This window comes from Mobula hypostoma, chromosome 11 (assembly GCF_963921235.1).
Source record: "Mobula hypostoma chromosome 11, sMobHyp1.1, whole genome shotgun sequence".
In the NCBI taxonomy this organism is placed as follows: Eukaryota; Metazoa; Chordata; class Chondrichthyes; order Myliobatiformes; family Myliobatidae; genus Mobula; species Mobula hypostoma.
Window position 1 is genome coordinate 14469279 of NC_086107.1, and position 20081 is coordinate 14489359.

The 20081-nt window shown below is 40.2% G+C and overlaps 1 long non-coding RNA gene across 2 annotated transcripts in view; it reads left to right on the plus strand.

The window, feature by feature from the left end:
* LOC134354231 (uncharacterized) overlaps positions 1-12247 on the plus strand; it is a 298502-nt gene extending 286255 nt beyond the window's left edge. For both annotated transcript variants that reach the window (XR_010019737.1, XR_010019738.1), the window contains exon 3: positions 12163-12247. This is a non-coding gene — a long non-coding RNA (uncharacterized LOC134354231). The remainder of the gene's footprint in view (positions 1-12162) is intronic.
* The last annotated feature ends 7834 nt before the right edge of the window (positions 12248-20081 follow it).

Below are 20081 nucleotides of genomic sequence, written 5' to 3' on the forward strand. Positions count from 1 at the left end.
GAGAACCCATGTTGCAAAGTCCCTAAAAGTGAGTCTGTAGGTTGTGGAATCAGTTCAGAGTTGCGGTGAGTGAAGTTATTCTGGAGCCTGATGGTTGAAGGGTAATAACTGTTCCTGAACTTGATGGTGTGGGACCTAAGGCTCCTGTACCTCCTGTCTGTTGGTGGCAGTGACAAGAAGGTATGGCCTGGATGGTGGGGGTCTTTGATGGATGCTGCTTTCTTGTGGTAGAGCTCCATGTAAATGTGTTCAATGTTGGGGAGGGCTTTTCCTGAAATGAACCACTTTCTGTAGACTTTTCCATTCTGGGCATTAATCCACAGAACGTTGCCTAGAGCAGCATTACATAAACTGCTTATGAACTGTGATTCTACTGTGACATTGTAATTTCCTTTGGGATCAATAAAGTATCTATCGATACTTCAATCAGATCTGTACTATTCTTTTGGACATACAAAGGGGGTAATTCTTTTTGCTGTGCTCTGTACTATCAGACAATTCACAAAAAGCATACATATGAATAGTTTAGTGCAAGCTCACAAGTATTTACATATTTGACCAACTTAATAAATTATAGCTGAACTCTCAGAAAGAACCCTGATTTTGTCTTACCTTGGAAGCTAAGCAGGCTCAGGCCTGGTTAGTACTTGGATGGGAGACTGCCAGGGTGCCATAGACTAACCTATAGACATACTAGCCTGAAAAGCAAATTTTCACCAAGAACTTATTTATCTGTGATTGAAAGAACTTCCATAAAACCAGGGCAAAAATGACCCCATTGTACTGCAGTCATATTGCAGTTCAAAGTTCAAAGTAATTTTTTATTCAAAGTACATATATGTCACCATATAATACAGCCCTGTGATTCATTTTCTTATGGGCATACACAATAAATCTATAGAGTAAAAATATAATAGAATCAATGAAAGACCACCTAACTGGGGTGCTCAACCAGGGTACAGAGTACAAGTACAAAAAGAAATAATAATAGTAATAATGAATAAATAAGCAATAAATATCAAGAACATGAGATGAAGAGTCCTTGAAAGTGAGTCCATTGCTTGTGGAAAACTTTCAATGATGGGGCAAGTGAAGTTATCCCTTTTGGTTCAAGAGCCCGATGTTTGAGGAGTAATAACTGTTCCCGAACCTGGTGGTGTGAGTTCGGAAGCTCCTGTACCTTCTTCTTGATGGCAACAGCAAGCAGAAAGCATGCCCTGGGTGGTGGGGGGTCCCTGATGAAGGATGCTGATTTAGTCGTTTAGCAGTTAGTAGTCTTGTTGAAGCAGGGCAACCATATTATTGAGTGATAAAGAACTCTACTAGCAAGTTGGTGAAAATGGTGTTTAGCACCATGGTCTTCATCAGTCAGAGCATTAGGTATTAGGTTGGGACATAATATTGCCACTCTGTAAGTCATTGGTGAGGCTGCACCTGGAGTACAATGTACAGTTTTGGTTAACCTGTCATAGGAAAGATGTGGTTAAACTGGAAAAAGTGCAGAAAAGATTTGAGAGAATGATGCTGGAACGAGATGACTAGAGTTAAAAGGAGAGTTTGGCTAGTCTAGGTCTTTCTTCTTTGGAGTGTCAGAGAATGAGGGCAACCTTATAGAAATATTTACAATTCTAAGTGGCATAGATAAGATGGATGGTAACATCTTTTTCTCGTGGTAGGAAGTCAAAATTTGAGGAGCATAGATTTAAGGTGAGAGGATCCGGAAGGACAACCTTTCTTGCAGAGGGTGGTTAGCATATGAAATGAGCTGCCAGAGAACGTAACTGAGGCAGGTACAGGAGTATCATTTAAGAAGTGTGTGCATAGCTAAATGCAGGGACAGGGCTTAGAGGAATTTGGGCTCAATGCAGAAATCGGGACCAGCTGCCCATGGTTGGCATGGACTCGTTGGGTTGTTGGGCCTCTATGATTCTGTGGCCCGAAGTGCGCAGAAAAAGAGAAGTACTTTTTCTGGCAGGGACCATGCTGAGCAGCTGATAATATTCAGCATGAGGTGGAGAAAGTATAATAACCTCACCAGGATAAACAGCAAAGGATTGGAAGAACAAATAAAATGGGAATTTGGAGAATGTCTTGTATTTTTCCTCTTCCTTAAGGGCAGGGATTTGATGCCAAAATACTTTCAGTAAATGGTTAAAGAGTCTACTATTGACAAAGTGTATAACAAGTCAGTAACAGAGGGGTGCACAGTAATGAAGACAGTCAGTAGCTCTGGCAACTTCTCAGACTGCGACCATGGGATCTTTGCATTAGGGTGTACGGGTTTGATATTGGCATATAAATATCTGTGGGCAGAGCCTGCACGAGTCTTCATTTTTGCTGTGCTCTGACTCGTCAGTGAGAATAGCAATATGGTTCCCTGCTATAAGTGTAAGTATGAAGTGGCCATGGAGAGCTTTTGCTTCAGACCATGAGACTTCGACAGCCACCCAACAACTTCCCCTGTGAACAAAAAGACAGGTCTACACTATCCCTCATAGTTATTAACATGACTCTATGAGCTTGTTGTAGGATGTCTTAGCCTATTACAACCTGTTGTCGATGAATAAATATTATTCACCAAAGAAACAGTACAACCATCATTTTCCTTACAATTCCCATTTTTAGTTAACCTACTATTGTCCTAACCTTGGCCATACTTATGTGAATACCATTACCCAATTCAGTTTTTCCCCATTAATTTATAATCCAACTATTCCTTGGTTGGTGAGACATCACCATTACCCTACCCTAAGGCACCCTTAGTTGGTTTGTGGCAGAGTGATTGATTGATCCTCACTAATAGCTCTTGAGCTCATGCTACTGTGATTCCTGAGACTCGAAGGATGGCAGTATTGAGAAGGGGAACTTCAAATGGGTCTAATGTAGAAACGCCTGTCAGTGGTCAACATCCCCAATTCAGGGGCTGGGCGAAGCTAGAATGATAAAAGGCTCAAAAGAAACCGAGGAAGATGAAAACTTCTGATGTGATAAATAAAATTATTCTGGAGTTATATTAATAACTACGAGGCATAGAGAAGAAAATCAGGGAAAGATATGTTGAACAGTTTTACATGTTAATAACACAGACTATTGTAAGAAAGTAATTTGCAGATCTATGGTGAATGAGTGGAGGAATGGAACAGAGTAGGCTTTGCAGAGACCAGCAACGGCTTGGTTGCTTCTTTCTGAATCTTAATGAATTTAGATATCTCCTTCCCTTGCTCAGAGAGGATAAACACCACATGGGCATCAAGGAATCTGGAGCTCTCTTTCACAGTGCAATAGTCAACAAGCCCACACTAAGCTAGCATTCAAATGTAGCAAAGAGACGAAGGATTCTAAACAGAAAACATTGGAAACACACAACAGAATAGACTGCTTCTGTGGAAAGGAAAAATACTTGAATCAAAAATACCTTGTTAGAAATCTCTTTCTACTTTTAAGTACTAGCAACTGAAATATTTTTGAATTTCAATGTCATTAAGTTGAAGAAAGATTAGTTGTGCATTGTCACTAAGGGAAACACCACAGTCCTAACACAACCAACCCATTCATTTAACACACATCAAAGTTGCTGGTGAACGCAGCAGGCCAGGCAGCATCTCTAGGAAGAGGTACAGTCGACGTTTTGGGCCGAGACCCTTCGTCAGCACTGACAAAGGGTCTCGGCCCGAAACGTCGACTGTACCTCTTCCTAGAGATGCTGCGTGGCCTGCTGTGTTCACCAGCAACTTTGACGTGTGTTGCTTGAATTTCCAGCATCTGCAGAATTCCTCGTGTTTGCAACCCATTCATTTCCTCAGTCAGGCACAAATTTAGATCCGAAAAATACCAATAGTCACATAAGATTATGTCAGAGGGAAGCCTTGAATTTTTTGTTGTTGATGGTGCTGAGAGCATAGGAGAATATTGATAAAATGGTAAAATGTGCAGAGGAAAAGCAGATGGAATTTAATCCTTTAAGTGCATGCAATGCATTTTGATGAGAATAATATGGCTAGGACAAATACCATAATCAGTTGGGCTCCAAGGAGTATCAAGGAACAAAGGGAATGTTAAAATACAGTATACAATTGTTATTTTTCTTGCAGTTTAACTTTTACTATTCTTGCTTGTACTTTTATACACTCAGTGACTACTTTATTAGGTACCTCCTGTACTTCCTCTACCTAATAAAGCTGTCACTGAGTGTATGTTCATAGTCTTCTGCTGCTGTGGCCCATCCACTTCAAGCTCTGATGTTCTGTGCATTCAGAGATGCTCTTCTGCACACCATTGTTGTAGCACATGGTTGTTTCAGTTACTGTTACATTCCTGTCAGTTTTAGCCCATCTGGACATTCTCCTCTGACCTCACTCATTAGCAAAGTGTTTATACCCACAGAATTGCCTCACTAGATTTTTTTTTTTGTTTTTTGCACCATTCTCTGTAAACTCTAGAGACTGTTGTGCATGAAAATTCCAGGTGACCAGCTCTTCCTAAGATACTCAAACCTCCCTGTCTGGCACCAACCATCATTCCACAGTAAAAGTCACTTAGATCACATTTCTATCCCATTCTGATGTTTGGTCTGAACAGCTGAACCTCTTGACCATGTCTGCATGCTTTTGTGCTTTGAGTTGCTACCACATGATTAGCTGATTAGATATTTGCATTGACGACAGGTGTATCTTATAAAGTGGCCATTGAGGGTATAATTGCCTATGTATCTTAAATTGGTCAGTGATTTTTGTTTTAGTAATTAAGTATAGCTGATTCTTTATTTTCTAGAAGCTTCTTAGTTTCCCTGCAGCAGCTATCAGGCCACTTGATTCTGGTGAACCTATAGGTTAATTGTTATCACTGGAATGTTTTTATCTTCAAGTCGGAGCTAGCTTTTATATAAGACAACCACAATTTCTTTGTTCTTTTTCTTCTTTTTTGTTTGTTCCTTGTTCTTATAATACTTAATAAAACAACCATAATCAACAAATCTTATGCCTCAGTCTTCAAATCAAGACACTAAAAACATTATTCAACTCACAACACTTCCAGGAATCCTGTTCTGTGCAGATTGCCTGCTATAATCTCATTTGACGACACAAAAAATAAACCTTCAAAATACTCCAACTTATATGATCTTTGATGCAGTAGTGTTTTGCTAATCTCACATAAAACAATTATTTTAAATTCATAATTCACTTTCTATTTTAATTGAATATCTGTATATGTATATTATGTTCAAAGCTATTTTATACTGTATTGAGCAATGTACCGGGTTCTTTCTAAATTGGTTCAAGAAGCACTGGGCACAAAGCAAATAAATCCACTAAATTGAGGAGTTAGTGGAATATCTCAAGGAAGATCCAACATCTAGGAATAGTTATATGGCATAAAATTCTTAGAACTCAAGAACATTTAGAAAGTTTTTGACAGGAACAAGCCATTCGCCCCAACAAAGCTTACCAAATTCCTATTCATGTAGTATGTTGAAATAACTATCGAGTCTAGATTTCAAAGTCTCTAAGGTACTACTCTCAACTACACAACTAGATGTTTGTTCCATGTGTCCACAACGCGCTGTGTAAAGAAATGTTTCCTGATGTTAATCTGAAATCTCCCTTTAACCAGTCTCCACCTATAGTCCCATGTCCTCTTTGATGGATTAATTTTGAAGTAGTAGCTGACCCTTACTTATGCCCTTAATGATTTTGAATATTTTTATCATGTCTCCTCTCATTCTACATCTACTTAGGTCAAAAATGCTTTCAAATCTTTCTTCACAGCTCATACCCTGCAGACCTGGAAGGAGTCTTGTCACCCTTCTCTGAACTCTCTCTGATGCCTTCATATCCCTCACAAAATATGGAGACCAAAATTGTACACAGTACTCAAGGTGTGGCCTCACAAACACATTAAACAGCTTAAGTAGAACGCCTCTAGACTTGAACTCCACTGATCGCATTATATAGCCCAACGTTCTATTAGACTTCCTAATTGCTTCTGGGCATTGTCTAGATGTTGATAGTGATGAGACCACCAGGACACCCAAATCCTTCTCATACAGTACACTTTCTAACTCAAGACCCCCATTGTCTACTTGTATCTAATATTTCTACTTCCCTTAAGTGATATTTTACATTTACTTACATTAAATTTCATCTGCCATTTATCTACCCACATCTGGATTTTGTTTAGATCTATCTGTACTGACTCTGCTGCCTGAATGTTATCTGTCCATCCCCTAATTTTGCATTATCTGCAAACTTTGCTAGTTTATTTGTAATGTGCTTATCCAAATAATTAATGTAAATTAAAAACATCAGTGGCTCCAAAACTGATCCCTGCAGAACCCCACTTTTAACAACTTCTAGGTGTGAAAATGATCCTCTCACCATAACTCATTTTCTGTTTTTGAGCCAATTCTGCACCCATTCGCACACTTTACCCTGAATTCCTATCTCCTGTAATTAGATTATTAACCTTTTGTGGAGTACCTTGGCAGAAGCCTTCTGAAAGTCCAAGTAAATGATATCAACTGCTCTACTGTTACTATAAATTTTAGTTGCCTCTTCATAGAACTCCAGCATATTAGTAAAACATCATTTCACCTTTCAGAACCCATGCTGGCTTTCTGCTAACATGCCTGTTCTTATCAGCTGCTTTTATAACTCATTCTTTATTATCGTTTCCATTATCTTGCCTGCGATACGCATTAAGCTTACTGGTCTATAGTTAACCAGGGTCAGTGCAGTCACCCTTCTTATATACTGGGACAACATTCGCCCATTTCCAGTCCTTTGGGATTTCACCAGTCTTCACTGACTTTGCAAAATACATGCCAGAAGTTTGTATATAAAATCAGAGATCTCTTTAAGTACCCTAGGATATCTGGCCCTCGAGGTTTATGAACTTTCAGACTTTTCGGCTGAAGCAAGACTTCACTTTCTAAGATCTCTAAGTCACTTATTTTTCTCCACACTTACTAGCATATTGTCAACATCTTCAGTGGTGAATACTTAGCAAAATATGAGTTAAGGGTATCTGCTATGTCCTTCTCTGGATTATTTATCACCCCACTATTATTCCTAATACACTTAACTTCCTCCTTGACTTTTCTTTTACTGCCAAAGTATTGAAAGAAATCTGTTGGGGTCAATTCTAGCATTATCAGCAATATCCTTCTGGCAATCTCAATTTTCCTCTTGACTACAGCTCTCATATTTACATATGGCCTATGGTTAATGTTATTACTATGTTTAGCTGTCTTCAATAATTTTTAGGTATATTTTTATTTATCCATGTAGATAATCTATGGTTTTTATTGCTTCTCCTACCCTTGGGTATAAACATTTCCTGCACTGCGAGTATTACCTCTTTACATCGACCTCATTGTTCCTCAACTGACTCAACATCAAGCAGTTCCTTCCTGTTTACCTTCTGAAGTTTTTGCCACATCTACACAAACATTGCCTTTCTGATATTGAACTTAATGGCTTTGGTTTTTACTGATATCCTCTCCCAAAAACTTTTGAGACTAACAATGTTATGATCGCTAGTTGCTAAAGGCTCAACAATTTCCGTCCCCAAAATTCTATCCTGATTGTTACAGAATATAAAACCTTGACAGGCCTCCCTCCTTGTTGGTGCATTTAAAGTTCAAAGAACAAAGTTCGAAGTAAAATTTATTGTCAGAGTACATACATGTCACCACATACAACCCTGAGATACTTTTTGTGTGGGCATACTTAGCAAATCTATAGAACAGTCGCTGTAAGCATCAGGAACTGTTAACTGTAAACAAATTGTGCAAATGCAGATATAAATAAATAGCAATAAATAATGAGCATGAAATAATAATATAACAGAGTCCTTTAATGAGTGTAGCTATCCCCTTTTGCTCAAGAGCTTGAACATGGTGGTTCGAGTCCTGAGACACCTATACCTTCTACCTCTTAGCAGCAGTGAAAAATGAGCAAAGGCTCAAAGGTTCATTTTATTATAAAAGTATACAACTCTGAAATTCTTCAATTCTCCGGGTAGCCATGAAACCAAGAAAGGAAAGAAAAGCAGCATGATCATCGACCCGGAACCCCACCTCCCCACAAAAGCGAAACGACCAACAATGGAACAGGCACATCAACACCCAAATTCCTCCTCCTGCACAAAGAAATGAACAGAACAGAGCATGGCCTGGGTGGTGAGGATCTTTGATGGTAGATCCTGCTTTTCAATGGCAACATCTCGTGTAGATGTGCTTGACGAGTGGGAAGGTTTTACCCGTGATATACTGGGCTGAATCCACTACCATTTCCAGGATTTTCCTTTCAAAGGCATTGGTGTTCCCATACTAGGCTATAATGCAGCCAGTCAGCACACTTTCCACCACACATCTATAGAAGTTTGCTAAGGTTTTCAATGACATGCCAAACCTCCGTGGAAGTAGAGGCACCGTTGTGTTTTCTTTGCAATAAAGTTTATATAATGCAATTACATACTGGATCAAAAAACACAACAAATTCACTTTTCACAAATTCAATAACACAACTAATTCACTTCTGTATAATCCATTAGTCACTGGGTTCTGCCACTCAATGATCAGGAAATTAAAGACTCCTATAACTATAACATCACCCTTGAACTTGCTTTTCTAATATTCTGATAGAGCTGTTTACTAAAATCACTATCAGCATTAGGGGGTCTATAACGTACACCCAATGTTATTCCTTTGTCCATGTAGCATTCATTTCTCACCCATTCTTGTTATAGAATTCTGAATCAGAATTGGAATCGGATTTATTATCGCTAGCATATATTGTGAAATTTGTAGCTTTCTGGCAGCAGTATAGTGCAAGACATAAAAATTACTATAAGTAACAATAAATAAATAGATAGATGGATAGATAGATATACTGTTAAATATCTATCTGTCTATACATACTGATTGAATGTCCAAGTTAGGGCAGTATTTAATTGACGCTATTATAGTTATTATTTTATTCTGGATTTAATGAGTATGCCCACGAATGAATCTCAGGGTGGTATATCGTGACATATATGTACTTTGATAATAAATTTACTTTGAACTTTGAGTCAGATAGATAATACAAAAGAAAATTAGCAAGGTAGGGTTTGGACTGTTTTGGAAATCTGATGGCAAAAGGGAGGAAGCTGTACCTGAACTGTTGTGTGTGTGGGTCTTCAGGCTCCTGTTTCTTGTTCCTGATCATTGTAATTAGAAGAGAGCATGCCCCAGATGATGAGTGACCTTAATGATAGATGCTGCTTTCTTGAAACACTGCCTTTTGAAGATGTCCTTGATAGTCCTAAGTGTTGTGCCCATGATGGAGCTGGTTAAGTCTACAATCCGCTGCAGTGTCTTGTGATCCTGCACATTGGATTCCCCGCACCAGGCAATGATGCAGCCAGTCAGAATGCTCTTCACAGTGCATCTATAGAAATTTGCTAGACTTTGGTGACATAACAGAAATCCTCAAACTCCTAATGAAGAATAGTCAGTGGCATGCCTTCTTTGTGATCGCATCAATGTTTTCCAATCCAGTTCCAATATGTCATAGCTACTATACTCATCTCTTCTCTGATTAGACAGAAATAGTGATGGTCTTTTTCATCTGGTTGCACGGTCGCATGGCAGTAAGTGCAATAGGTTACAGCTACAGCGATCAGGATTTGATTTCTGTTCCAGTTTCCTCCCACTTTCCAAAGACATACATTTAGGGTTCATGAATTGCTAGCATGCTATGTTGGCACCAGAAATATGGCAACACTTGCAAGCTCCCCTAGCACAATCTTCTGCGTTGGTCGTTGACACAAAATGATGCATTTCACTCCATGTTTCAAAGTTTCAATGTGCGTGTGACACATAAAGCTAATCTTTCTTTATTTCTTTGAGTTTAGTGTTCTTCATCAATTGGACACAGAATAAATACTGCTTCATATTCCAATTGATCATGTAGTCATACGGTTCATAGTCTTATCCTGAAAGGCATCCACAGCAGTTTCTACACTCTGCACAAAGTTCCTAGACATATATTGATGTTTCCTTCACAAATGTGCCTTTCACATTAGTGACAATTTTAGAAAATACCCTTGAGTGCACCATTATGGTGTCAGAAGAGGAGAATGATATATTTAATTTCACCTTATTAACTGACTGGCCATAAAAGTAGCCCAAGAAATAGTGGATGCATTAGTGATAATTTTTCAAAACTCGTTAGATTCTGGACTAGTTCCTGAGGATTGGAGGGTGGCTGATGTAACCCCACTTCTTAAAAAAGGAGGGAGAGAGAAACCGGGGAATTATAGACCAGTTAGCCTAACGTCAGTGGTGGGGAAACTGCTGGAGTCAGTTATCAAAGATGTGATAACAGCACATTTGGAAAGCGGTGAAATCATCGGACAAAGTCAGCATGGATTTGTGAAAGGAAAATCATGTCTGACGAATCTCATAGGATTTTTTGAGGATGTAACTAGTAGAGTGGATAGGGGAGAACCAGTGGATGTGGTATATTAGGATTTTCAAAAAGGCTTTTGACAAGGTCCCACACAGGAGATTAGTGTGCAAACTTAAAGCACATGGTATTGGGGGTAAGGTATTGATGTGGATGGAGAATTGGTTAGCAGACAGGAAGCAAAGAGTGGGAATAAACGGGACCTTTTCAGAATGGCAGGCAGTGACTAGTGGGGTACCGCAAGGCTCAGTGCTGGGACCCCAGTTGTTTACAATATATATTAATGACTTGGATGAGGGAATTAAATGCAGCATTTCCAAGTTTGCGGATGACACAAAGCTGGGTGGCAGTGTTAGCTGTGAGGAAGATGCTAAGAGGATGCAGAGTGACTTGGATAGGTTGGGTGAGTGGGCAAATTCATGGCAGATGCAATTTAATGTGGATAAATGTGAAGTTATCCACTTTGGTGGCAAAAATAGGAAAACAGATTATTATCTGAATGGTGCCGATTAGGAAAAGGGGAGGTGCAACGAGACCTGGGTGTCATTATACACCAGTCATTGAAAGTGGGCATGCAGGTACAGCAGGCTGTGAAAAAGGTGAATGGTATGCTGGCATTTATAGCGAGAGGATTCGAGTACAGGAGCAGGGAGGTACTACTGCAGTTGTACAAGGCCTTGGTGAGACCACACCTGGAGTATTGTGTGCAGTTTTGGTCCCCTAATCTGAGGAAAGACATCCTTGCCATAGAGGGAGTACAAAGAAGGTTCACCAGATTGATTCCTGGGATGGCAGGACTTTCATATGAAGAAAGACTGGATGAACTAGGCTTGTACTCGTTGGAATTTAGAAGAATGAGGGGGGATCTGATTGAAACGTATAAAATCCTAAAGGGATTGGACAGGCTAGATGCAGGAAGATTGTTCCCAATGTTGGGGAAGTCCAGAATAAGGGGTCACAGTTTGAGGATAGAGGGGAAGCCTTTTAGGACCGAGATTAGGAAAAACTTCTTCACACAGAGAGTGGTGAATCTGTGGAATTCTCTGCCACAGGAAACAGTTGAGGCCAGTTCATTGGCTGTATTTAAGAGGGAGTTAGATATGGCCCTTGTGGCTATGGGGATCAGGGGGTATGGAGGGAAGGCTGGGGCGGGGCTCTGAGTTGGATGATCAGCCATGATCATAATAAATGGCGGTGCAGGCTCGAAGGGCCGAATGGCCTACTCCTGCACCTATTTTCTATGTTTCTATGTAAAAGTTGCTTGACACAGAAGAAGTAAGGGTCAAAGAATGGATGCCATCTCAATTCAATAAACCTTATTACAGTCAACAATTGAAAGTCCAAGCCAGCTCCACGTAGAAAGAAAACAGAATATTGGAACTTTATGAGAAAAACGGCTCTACCATCATTCAAAGATTGCGTCAGATTTTAAATTGTTAATTACCACTGATATCATTGGGTCGAATGGCCTAATTCTGCTCCCGTGTCTTATAGTCTGATTGTCTTATGATATGAGAATAGAATTTTTATCACAAAACAACAAGTCAATTGGATCTTTACTTTTGATGCTCACACACACATTGCACAGACCTTTTTCTTCTTTCTCAATATACTTGTTCTCTTATTTCATAAAATCCTTATCTGTATGAGTGCATTACCAAATTTATTAGATACACAATTAATCCTCACAAATTGTTATTTATTTTTTTAGAGAGATACTGCACGCAACAGCCCCTTCCGGCCCAACGAGCTGCACCACGCTACAACCCATCTAGTTAACACTAGCCTAATCACAGGACAATTTACAATGATCAGTTAACTTACTACCCAGTACATCTTTGGACTGTGGGAGAAAAGCAGGGAACAGGAAGGAAACCCACACTTTCATGGGAAGAGCAGACAAACTCCTTACAGAGGACGCTGGAATTAAACTTGGAGCTCTTGAATGCCCCAAGCTGTATTAGCATTATACGAACATGGCGCTCTAGTTCTGATTGGCAAATGAATCAAGGCAAGGAATTCATGCCCTCATAACTTCTACAAAATTACATAGACTAGATTCAATTCATAATTGTTTATGCTATTTTAAACAATACAATTTAAAAACATTACCAAAAAGGATATTGATTATTTTTACAATTTCATGGTATGGAGCAATAATGAAAAAAATATTTATTAGTTAACTTGAATAATGGGCTATAGAACAAGGTAATTTGTAAAGCCATAAAAGTTACTGATGAAAATTAAATCATTGAAACCTCTGGGGGAAATTGTGCATGAATATGTTTAAACAGAACTTTGTGATGATGTTATTCTTGTGGTAGATTAAATCACAAATAATCATATTGTTTGTTATGGTTGATTTGGGATTCGCTCTTCTGGCTCTGTAAGAAATGCGCTCTTGGTTCCATATCCTATAAACAGAGTGGAAATTATTCTGGTAATTAAGATGAAGTATTTCTGACTCCTCTCCACAAATTTAATCGGGCAAAAATCTCCCAAGCTTTCATGCAGAATGATAGGATTTGCAAAAATTGCTCTAGAATTTTAGTCACAGGGCCTACAATATAACACTATAAGGCAGAGGTGCAAAATTTGGCTATTTAGCCTAACGAGTCTACTGCACCATCCATCATGGCTGATTTATCAGCCCTCTCAACCCCATTCTCCTGCCTTCTTCCTGGAACTTTTGACAGTCTTACTAATCAAGAACCTATGTACCTCTACTTTAAATATATCCAATAACTTGACCTCAAAGCCATTTATAGCAGTGAAATCCACAGGCTCTGGCTAAAGAAATTCCTCCTCTTTTGTTCTAAAGGGACATCCTTGTATTCTGAGGCTGCCCCCTGGTCCAAGTCTGTAGGAAACATCCTCTCCAATATTCGATAGGTTTCAATGAAATCCCCCCTCCTCATTCTACTGTACTCCGTGAGTACAGGCCCAGAGCCATCAAATGCTCCTCATATATTAACCCTTTAATTCCCAGGATCATTCTTGTGTCTCCTCTGGACCCTCTCCAACAGTAGCACATCCTCTCTTAGATATGGGGCCTAAATCCAATACCTTATAAAATCCCAGCTTTACATCCTTGCATTTATATTCTAGCCCCCATTGAAATGAATATTAGCATTGCATTTGCCTTTCTTACCACCAACTCAGCCTGCAAGTTAACTTTAAGGAATTCTGCACAAGAGCTCCCAAGTCTCTTTGTACCTCTGATTTCTGAATTTAGGGAATATGCACAATTTTAAGAACTTTGGCCCAATAACCTGCATGGTGCAGTGTAGAGTTGCAATTCAGAGGACCAAGTTTCAGCTCCTAACTTTATGATATCGTTTAAATTTCCCACGTTTTTGTGAGGGACGTATTCCCATACAAGGTCTTTGTTTAATGGAAAACAGAAAGTTTGACATGGCCCAAAAAAAATGTTCTTTCAAATTACGATGGAAGATAAAAATGTTTCTCTTTGTGGTTGAGTCAGGAGCATAAATATAATATAATCACCAATAAGACCAGTAAGGAATTCAGTGGAAATATCTTTACCCAGAGAGTGGTTAGAATGTGGAATGTGTTTCCACACAGAGAGCCTGAGGCAAAGTGACTGGATGCACAAGGGGAAATTAGATCAGTTGAGAGGGAGAGAGGAAGGGAGGGTATGCTGACAGAGCCAGTGAAAACAAGATGGAACAAGGCCCCAGCAGAAAGTAAACTCAGATCTAATCTCGGCCTGAAACGTCGACTGTTTATTCCTTGCCATAGATGCTGCCTGGCCTGTTGAGTTCCTCCAGCATTTTAAGTGTGAAGTCTCAGACCTAAAGAAATTGGACTGAAAGGCCTATCCTTGGGGTGTAAATCTGAGGTAATCACCTTTCAGCTTTGAAGCCGCCATCTGGAAAGGAAGGTAACGTGGAAGGACTAACAGGAGTACTTTCTATGTTTCTATGAGAGTACCTATTGCTATTATAGTTATCCTTTCTCAAACCTCCACCCATTAACCAACCTCACCACCACTACATACACCTCATCTATTGTCTCTTTATGTACATTCAATCAGTCTGCATATTTAACAGTTACTTGTACATTGTGTTTTATAGGATTGGTTTTAGATGAATATTTACTGTATTTTTTTGTTTTTTATTGTGTTCTTTATGCTTATTGTATTTTGTGTGCTGCATCAGATCCGGAACAGCAATTATTTCTCCATAACACTCGTGTTTTGAAGAATGACAATAAGCAATCTTGAATTTTGAATCTATAGAAAGCCAACCATGGTTCCCACCACACTAACCCTATTTGCCTGTGTTTGGCCCCCATCCCTCTAAACACCTCCTATTCATGTGTCCACTGTACTTATCCAAATGTCTTCAGTGATGTTTTTGTATCTGCATCAACTACTTCCTCTGAAGGCTCATTCCACATACACATCCCACTCTACGTGAAGAAGTTGCTCCTCAGGTCCTTTTGAAATCTTTCACCTCTCACTACAACCTATGTTCTCTAGTTTTTAGTTCCTATACCCTGAGTGGCGGGGTGGAGATACGTCTCTACCGAAGGAGGTGTAAGGTGCTTCTTCCCTCCACTAACCTGCAGGTCGCCATTGGGCAAAGTGTATCACCAGCTTTTGTCCCCAGTCTCCCGTGATCAGGGTCACGTGAAGCCATGGGAGCAGGTGGTAGATGGTTGTATGAGCAGCTGATGCATACCTCAAACTCTTGTTACTCAAACATTGATTCCAGGCAGACAATGTCTGAAGAGTATGGCTGGGGTCACCCATCTTGTAAAAACACTGCCCAGAAGAAGGCAATAGCAAACCACTTCTTTAGAAAAATTTGCCAAGAACTATCATGGTCATGGATAGACCATGATCGACCACATCATATTACATGGCACATAATGATGACCCTGTGATAAAATCTATATGTGTTCACCCTATCTACACCTCCCTCACGATGTTATACACATTTATAAGGTCACCCTTCAATATCCTATATCCCAAGGAATAAAGTCCTAGCCTGCCCAACTTTCCCTACAGCTCAGGTCTTAAGAGTCTTGGCAGCATCCTCATAAATCTTCTCTGAACTCATTCTAGTTTAATGCTGTCTTTCCTATAACAGGACGATAAGAACTAAACACAGTACTCCAAGTGCAGCCTCACCAATGACTTAAATTAATTATTTATGGTGCAAGTGTAACGAAAACCAATTTCCCCCGGGATCAATAAAGTATGACTATACAACTCCAACATAACATCCCAACTCCTATATTCAATGATAAAAGCCATTGTGCCAAACACCTCCTTCACCAACCTTTCCTGTGATGCTGCTTTCAATGAACTACCTATTTGTTGACTGGAGTATACCATTTATAGTACCACTGAAAATATATTGATTCAATATCTACTCCACCCTGCCCAGCCATAGAGCACCGGAGGGCCCAAATTCACTTAAGTAAGTACCTGTTGTTGATCATTACATCCTGTCAGGCAGCTTTTCCAGCTTCCAGTACTAGAAAAGCATCAATTTCTTCAAGTTCTATATTTAGAGTTCTCAACCATCAATTTTGGTCCTCATCACAAACTCCTTTCCCTGGAGCTCTCTCTCTCTAGCAAATGATTAAAACTGAACCAGGCTGTTCACAGCCTTCGTTCTTTAGTTGTCTTTATGATGGGTTTCAGACCATTTAGCTAGGCTGTCTTCAAGACCACAAATTTCAATGTCTTCAAACATCGTTTCACTTTGCTCCTAGCTGCTTGTAGCTGCTTCATTTTTAGCTACAACCTTTAACCAAATCACTGTACCTCTAAATGTAACTAGTCCTATGCACTGTTGACCAAATACACTCATTCTACTCTTTGTCCTTGCAAGCAGAACAAGTGCTACACTTGCCCCTACACCTCCTCCCTCACTACCATTCAGGGCCCCAAATAATCCTTCCAGGTGAGGCAACACTTCACCCGTGAGTCTGTTGAGGTCATATACTGTGTTTGGTGCTCCTGATGTGGCTTCCTGTATATCGGTGAGACCCAACGTAGATTGGGAGAACACTTCGCCAAGCATCTAAGCTCCATCTGCTAGAACAAGCGGATCTCCCAGTGGCCAGCCATTTTAATTCCACTTCCCATTCCCATTCCGATATGTCCACCCATGGCCTCCTCCACTGTCATGATAAGGCCACCTTTGGGTTGGAGGAACAATATTATATTCTGCTTGGGTAGCCTCCAACCTGATGGCATGAACATCGATTTCTCAGACTCCACAAACCCCCACCCCTTCACCATTTCCCATCCCCTTGTCCCTCTCTCATGTTATCTCCTTGCCTGCCCATCATCTCCCTCTGGTGCTCCCCACCCCCCCCCCTTTTCTTTTCTTCCATGGTCTTCTGTCTCTTTCACCAATCAACTTCCTAGCTCTTTGCTTCATCCCTCCCCCTCCAAATTTCACCTATCACCTGGTGTTTCTCTCCTCCCTCCCCCCACCCTTCAACTCTACTCCTCAGCTTTTTTTTCTCCGGTCCTGCTGAATGGTCTCAGCCCGAAACGTCAGCTGTGCTTTTTTCCATGGATGCTGCCTGGCCTGCTGAGTTCCTCCAGCATTTTGTGTGTGTTGCTCATTCTACTCTTTGCAAGTCACCCACAAGTCTGCTGTGTTCAATCACAGCATTCATCCTGCCCTTGCTAACCTGTAAGCCCAACAGATAAGCAATGCATTGATGTTCATTAAAAGAACGGGACACTCTGCAGATACTGGAAATCCAAAGCGACACACAAACAAAATGCTGGAGGAACTCAGCAGGTCAGGCAGTGACTATGGAAATGAATAAACAGTCAACGTTTTGGGCTGGAACCCTTTTTCTGGACTGCTTTTAATTGTCACGCATCGCCTTAGTGCTCCCTATTCCTGTAGCTTTCTCTAGATCTGTAGCACCTAAGATACCAGGGCACTACTAATTATGAATTTTGAGTATAATTAATCCATCTTTGTTGGCTGTGCCTTCTGCTATTGGGAAATTAAATTCAGAAATTTCCATCCCCGAAACTTCCTATGCCTTAAACTCCTGTTTCTTAAATATGATCCTTAAACCTCTCTCTGAGATCTGTCCCAAGTATCTTCTTCGGTAACTTGTCTTTATTTGTTTGAAACCATAAAACTCTTGTGGAGTGCCTTGGGATGTTGATACTGTACAAATAATTGTTCTTGTTGTGATTTTGAAGGGATGGTTCAGACTACAGTCAGCTTTGCCTTAACAACAGGGTAGTTTGTATTACTACCTCATAAACACAAAATAATCTGCAGATGCTGGGGTCAAAGCAACACTCACAACATGCTGGAGGAACTCAGCAGGTCGGGCAGCATCCGTGGAAAAGATCGGTCGACGTTTCAGGCTGGAATCCTGGGTAATTCATAATCTAACATCTACCATTTCCACAATGTCATCATAATTATTCCTATATTTTTACAATCCTTCATACTCTTGGAAATATCTATCACTTTTATAGATGGTAAACATCTGTACTGAATTCTTGCTGTGAAGTGTACATTATTGTTTCTAACAACAAGAAATTAATATCAAATTCAACTGATGATTGACAAGTAAATAACACAGAGTGGGATGAGAGAGATTACTTGCATGAGTTCTCTTAAAATATAAACTGTAAATGTCTGTAGAGAATTTAAAAAAACTAAAGACCAAAGCACTTCTAGATATAGAATATTTTTAATTAACTGGATATATTTTAGACAAATCTGGATAACAACAATGCATTATGGTAATTTTTTGCTGAATTTAAGCTCCAGTCAACAAATAGCTTGTAAAATCCTCTGATAGAGAAAATTACATACATTATGAGCATGTTAAATTAAAGACACTTTCCCAACAGCTAGCCTGAGGGAATTTGTTATAAACCTTTTAAAGATGCATTCCGCACATAAACTCCCACTACTAAAACATCTAACCTCATTTTGAAAGCAGATTGCTCTACAGATCTAATAGGTATTTGTAACCGATGAGATTGCAGCTAGGCTTAACCAATAAGCATTTCCAGTGAAATTCAGCACATGCACCGTGTAATCCCTTCTATGAATAACTTCAGTAGTTAAGGACTGTTGATGGGAATGAGCCAGGAATGCTAACGATCTGGTCTAACTATTTATAGAAACATAGAAACATAGAAAACATAGAAAACCTACAGCACAATGCAGGCCCTTCGGCCCACAAAGTTGTGCCGAATGACTAGACTTCCCCATAGCCCCCTATTTTTCTAAACTCCATGTCCAAAAGTCTCTTAAAAGACCCTTCCATATCTGCCCTCCACCACCGTTGCCAGCAGCCCATTCCACACACTCACCACTCTCTGAGTGAAAAACTTGCCCCTGACATCACCTCTGTACCTAATCCCCAGCACCTTAAACCTGTGTCCTCTTGTGGCAACCATTTCAGCCCTGGGAAAAAGCCTCTGACTATCCATATGATCAATGCCTCTCATCATCTTATATACACCTCTATCAGGTCACATCTCATCCTCCTTCGCTCCAAAGAGAAAAGTCCGAGTTCACTCAACCTATTCTCATAAGGCATGCTCCCCAATCCAGGCAACATCCTTGTAAATCTCCTCTGCACCCTTTCTATGGCTTCCACATCCTTCCTGTAGTGAGGTGAACAGAACTGAGCACAGTACTCCAAGTGGGGTCTAACCAGGGTCCTATATAGCTGCAACATTATCTCTCGGCTCCTAAATTCAATTTCATTGTTCATGAAGGCCGATACACCGTATGCCTTCTTAACCACAGCGTCAACCAGCGCTGCTGCTTTGAGCATCCTATGGATTCGGACCCCAAGATCCCTCTGATCCTCCACACTGCTAAGAGTCTTACCATTAATATTATATCTGTCATCATATTTGGCATGTTCTGTCTCCATTCTGAGGTACGAGTTAGAAGCTGCTTGGTGATAGGAGGCAAAGGGCAGTGGTCGACGGGCGTTTTTTTGACTGGAATTCTATAGCAAGTGGTATACCACAGGGTTCAGTACTGGAACCTTTGTTGTTTGTAGTATATATAAATCATTTGGATGAAAATGTAGATGGTCTGATTAGTAAGTTTACAGACGACATGAAGATTGATGAATTCAAAGGTAGCGAAGAAGGTTGCCTAAGGATATAGTGAGGCATAGATTAGCCAATGGGTTAAGCAGAGCAGGAGAAGATGGAATATAATCCAGTCATCTGTGTCCCATTATGGAATCAAGTTCTTTGTTTTGACCTATCCATGCCAACCAAGAAGCCCATCTAAGTGAGTCCTATCTGGCTACTTTTAGCAGCTAGGCAATGCACCTTGGAAAGATAAATTCTAGAATGACATAGGAGGTAAATGGCAGGGTCTTGGGATGCCAGTTCATAGTTCCATGAAAGTAGCAACACAGATGCATAGGCTAGTGAGAAGGTGTTTGGTATACGTTCCTTTGTCGGCTGAGGCGTTGTGTATAAGAGCTGGGGTGTTACGCTGCATTTGCACAAAACATTAGTTAGGCTGCACTTGAAGGTTTGTGTACAGTTGCCAGAGTATGGGAAGGATGTGCTAGTGTTAGAAAGTGTGCAGAGATATTCAATGGATAGGAGAGTTGCAGTGAAAA